The sequence below is a fragment of the Meleagris gallopavo genome, chromosome 7 (genome assembly GCF_000146605.3).
Source record: "Meleagris gallopavo isolate NT-WF06-2002-E0010 breed Aviagen turkey brand Nicholas breeding stock chromosome 7, Turkey_5.1, whole genome shotgun sequence".
NCBI lineage: Eukaryota > Metazoa > Chordata > Aves > Galliformes > Phasianidae > Meleagris > Meleagris gallopavo.
This window is the reverse complement of record NC_015017.2, coordinates 18396954-18402130: the sequence shown is the minus strand read 5'-3', so window position 1 is coordinate 18402130 and position 5177 is coordinate 18396954. Positions and strand designations below refer to the sequence as shown.

Here is a 5177-nt window from a genome sequence, read left to right as displayed (position 1 = left end):
TTTTTTTAATTCAGCACATGACTCACGTGGCTGATACTTGTTCCAGTTTGTGTAGCTTACAGAGTGATTTTTCCCATCTGTTGTTAGCCAGAAGTATTCTCCTGTGTTGTTAAGGTCTTGCAGTCCTATCCAAAAATAAGTTCTCTCAGATTTTACCACACTACGGATCATGCTGGTAATAAAAGCTTGCTCAAACCTAATAAAACAATCAAGACAAAATGCTTGTTAGTACAGAATAGGTCAACTGGCATTTTGGTGAGTAGATCTCATGAGACGACTTAAAACATCCAAGAAAATTATCTAGAAGTTACTTGATTTTCTTTACAGAACTCTGTGGAAAATTTCACAGATCAGTTTATGATATAGCATAGTTTTTCCTTCCTTTTCTTCTTCCTCAGCCCCCCTGCATTTGGGTGCATTCAAAGCACAGTAGAGAGAGTTCTCCTACGCTCAATGCTAATGCTGCAAGATGCTAAAATATAATATATTCATGATGAAGAGATATAAATTAGAAAATCTTTGTATGAAGAAGAAAAGGTGGCAGGGTCATAATAAGGTACAGAATACAGAAAAGCAAAAGCTTTGCACAGAAGTATCTTATTAGAACTAGACAGAAAAAACAACACTAAGGAATCAGAGCTGAAAAACTCCAAGCACCACCAAAAGGAATCACTTTTACATTCTCAAATTTCTTCATTAAAGCTGTATGAGACATTTAGAGTTTTTCAAATAATATATGTCTCACCCAGTAATCCATTTTTCACTTTAATGTAAAGTATTCAGATGTAATTGGTATAACACAATAAAAAACTAACAACAAGCTTCCTTTGTTGCTCCAACATTAGAAGTGGAAACTAATATAATAAACAGTATTGGCTACATCCACCAAAAATACAATAAAATCAAATAAACAGAAAAATACAGAACACACACTTCCAGCAATGTGCAGTATGCCCTTAGCTCACTGTGAATTTTGAGTTGTAACCACTTAGCTGCCCAGAATTTGTTCTTTATCCTTTTTGTAACAACTATTGCTGCAGCGCAGTATATTACTGCATTTATTGGGCACAATTGTGAAACCATCTAGCAGGCCAAATTCCCACCACTTTAAATCTTTATGTTGTCTTTCCCTAAAATTTTTAGCTATCACCATCTGATTGGTGGTGGTTACAGTACTTCTCTCTTAAATGGGTGTAATGTGATGGAAAATGCAACGACAGCAGAGCAGCAAGGTCCCAGGATTTGCTCAAATGCGACAGCCATGGACAGAAGTAAAGGAAAGAAACTTCTTACCTTCAACCTCAAGTATACAGGGATCTCCAGCAAGATCCCCACACCTCCACTGCCAACCCTTAAATGAGGTCTGGGGAGGGGTGGATCCTGGCCCCCCTCCTTCTGGTCATTCAGTGCATCGCATGTACCTGGGCTCCCCTGGGTTGGCCCTGCCTTCTCACCAGGTGCTCAGTCACTGCTTCAAGCCATGACTTAGCATTACCATTAAAATGTTTGTTTGTTTTTGCTGTTGTTTTGTGCATTGTTTGTTTTGTTTTGTTTTTTAAAATAATAAATACATATAGGTTTAAGTATGTGTGTAATCTACCTGTAATGGGAATCCAACATATATAGTAAATCATAAACAGACTAGAGAAACTTCAAGCATCTGGACATATGCAGAGAAGAAAGGCTTTGCTGAAGCTGGAATATGGGTAGACAGGAAAAAAAGCAAGTGTAGACAGAGGTCAGATGCTTTTCAAACACTTATTCTCTCCTCCCTATTTGCTGAAGATTCACATAAATGCAAAACTAAATAGAAAGATTCTTAAAACATTACCTGATCTGTATTAAAATTTTATGCATTTTGATAATAAAAGTTAAAAATACTGTAATTTTTCAGTATGGTTTTCCAAGTACATTAATAGAATTTCTTGAGGATGTTACATACCTCTGTATAAATTGTTTTGTTTAGATTCCTGAATGCTCATGTGTGGGCATTGCTATAAATCTAAATTAGACAAAATTGCTTTTTATTAAAATCATTGTCAATTAAAAATAAAGCACATCTTTTTTCTAGCTAATGTTAGTAATTATACTCAATTATCACACAAATATTATTTCATAATGGTAATATCTTTTGCCATGCAACACTTTCTGAAGTTAGAACAGCTCTTGTTAGAAGCATCTTCACGCTGTCTGATAGGATTAACTACCTGTTTGTTACTGATACAAGTGCAGATGGGCAGAAATAACCACTGGAAGCATGTTCAAAACTTCGAGGGGTACTGTCGATTTTGTAACAATATCCACCATGTCTTTCCCATCCCTTAAAAAAAATGAACATTTTTTTATAGATTATTATATAGTACATAGATATTAAAAATTTGATCCGCATTTGTCATTTCTGTCTGTTCATCATTCATAACCCTACAGCCCTCTTCCATGGCTCCAGAGCAGCTCCTCTCAAGGTCCCTAAAAAGTAGGTGAACTTAACAAAATTAAGTTTAAATCCTTAAAATATGGAGAAAAAAGAAAAAAAAAACAACAACGAAAACAACAACAAAAAGAGTTTAATATACACATAACAGTGTTTTTAATGAGTATAGCAAAGATGTGGCAACGTTAAGGCACTTCCTCCACTACTTTTTTTTTTTTTCCCCCCATGTTATACTATGAGAGCATTGCTTTGCTGACATAGTTAGGGGTGTATGCCAAGCCTCTAGGCCATCTCTCTGGCATAAAGCATGTAGTAGTACTCAATGGTTTACAGCTGTGTTAACTCACTGCTGATATTGAACACCTGAAGTACAAGGCAAACACTGTCCTGTCACATTCAGTTAAGTTGCCAAAAAAAAAAAGTTACAGCTGCTCTCTCTTCACATGAAAATGGATATATTTACTCCAGAAACATGCTGCCCTTTCATGCAGCAGTTCCTCCCAGATATTCACTTTTCCTCAGCAATCTTCTTCTCTTCTTCCTTTTCAAAATTTTAAAAGAAGAACAGCAACCATTGTGTTCTGATAATACAGAATTAAAATTAGGCATGCTCATGGTTTATCCAATAAGCCAGAACACACTGTCAGAGTGCAGTTTGTCTCACTTCTCGTTATTAATCTCTTATTAATTCATCCACCTCTAGTTATCCAGAAGACCACACCAGGTCCAGTGGGAGCTCTGCCTGCCCCAGTGCCCGTGATATACCTGCCTGGTGCTCCTGCCTGCACATTTTAAATAACCAGCAGACTACGGGAATAAGAAACCACCTCTGTACAGCTCGTCTTGAAGCCACACGGAAAAGACAACCAGGCAGCCTTGTTTTGCCTCTCCCATGAGGGAGCTTGCAAAAAGGAGCAGCAAGGAACCAGCACCAGAAGATGACAACTTTTGCTTAGGAATGTGTTTAATTGCTATCAAAAGCATGCTGGGGAGCCTGAACACAGCTCTGCTGCCCTTTACTGTCATCCTACTTCAGTGCCTGGCAGATGACCAGGCACTGTAACACCAGCTCCTTTGGCTTCATCTGAGAACACCACGTATGCATGCCCAGATGCTTGCTTTGCCAACAGAAATAAACAAACCTGTGTAGGAAATCTTCCCTGTCCGTACATCAACAAGCTGGGGTTTCCCTGACAGAGAGAGGCACCTGCAAGTGAGAAGGGCTCTTCCATGTGGTGGATTCTACAATGGGTGACAAGACAGAGCATAGCAGCTTGTGCTTTGGTGGGGATGTAAAGGTAGTGAGTATTGGGGAGGGAGGGGTTCGAGTATTGACAAAAAAAAAAGCCCCTCCTGCACACAGCCTACTCATGGCCTGAGCGCGCTTCCTCCTGGTTCAAACTTTCGACATTGTTACCCTTTGAACAAGTTTCCCCTTCTCATTTACCTGTGCCCTGCTCTTTTTGGCAGGGTAGAGAGGTCAGAAATTGAATTAGCTGTGGGAGAGATTGTGGTACAAACAGTCAGAGCAACAAACCACCTCATCTGGTCTGCAACCACCCAAGTGCTCTGCAGGAGAGCAGGTGGGAAACGGCCAAGCATTTGTTCCCTCTGACTGAAGTTCTCCAGTGAACAAGTGTATTGCATCAAATGAAGCAAACACAGTCATCCTAACCTCCTGGAAATTTAAATTGGAAACAAATGGCAGTGCATAACCTTCCTCAAAAAGCTTTTTTGGTGCCTCAAGTCTGGAGAAAAGAAATTTGACACTAATCTTTATTAAAAATAATAACCATAATTGTGGAGTGACTGGAAGATGGTAAGCTTGCATTCAGGACAAGCACAAGTTGAGAAATTCCAAACTTTAAAGGCTGAGTAATCTGTCACTAAAATTGCATTCAGTGCAAATAAAGAGGAAGCGATGTTTATGGAGACCTCTCCTGCCTCCACTGAATTGTTTCACATGCGGCTCCTCGAGGGACAAACTAACTGAGAAACATTGTTCACATTTACCCTGTTCTGCTCTTCCCTAGACATCATTCGTGGCCACTAGTGGAAGACAGAACATGAGGCTGATGGACCCTTAGTCTAAGCAGCAATCCTGCTCTGTATAAGGCTTTATAGTTTTATTAGCAAATCTCTTAAAAATTCATTTCTATTTGTCTACCACAGCCATAAAGACCAATGTACAATTTAGTTCTAAAGTTATTTTTTGACTCACCAATTAAAGTACAGAAGATCAAAGAAAGTCACCAGCACCAATGCGTTCAGCTCTATACATAGAAGCTCCCAACTTGATTGTCAAACAGCTGGCAATTCCACAGTCTGTTTCAAAAGCTAGTTTAAACAAAATGTCTAAAAGTGCCTAGAGAATCTGACCTTTGCAATGAAATATTTATTGGTGTTAATATCCTGCCAGCTAAGAAAGAAGAATAGTTGACTTGCTAAGGGAAGAAAGTGCTTAGCACTCTTTTGTCTTTGAAAGACAGAAGTGTAGGTTTCTGCTGTAACTTAATATGGATATACTGCAAAAACTCACTCTGCAGAACCACAGAAAATTTTAAGAGTTAGTTCATGTGATGCACAAGTTATAAAATCAACATGAGATAAAAGCTCAGTAATAAAAGATAAGACTATAAAGCTTTGTAAAAATAAACAACTGTGCCTGAGGTCTGAGTCTACCAGCCCTTAAATATGAATGACAGTAAGAGGCTAACAAAGCAAGGGATCAAATGCGAGAAAAAAG

General features: G+C 38.6%; 1 long non-coding RNA gene across 1 annotated transcript; it reads right to left on the bottom strand.

Moving 5' to 3' along the window:
• Positions 1-112: 112 nt before the first annotated feature.
• On the bottom strand, positions 113-2499 carry LOC109368546. The gene is made up of 2 exons (XR_002116686.2): positions 2208-2499; positions 113-196 (listed from the first exon to the last, which is right to left on the bottom strand). It is a non-coding gene; the product is annotated as an uncharacterized LOC109368546 (long non-coding RNA).
• Positions 2500-5177: the final 2678 nt, after the last annotated feature.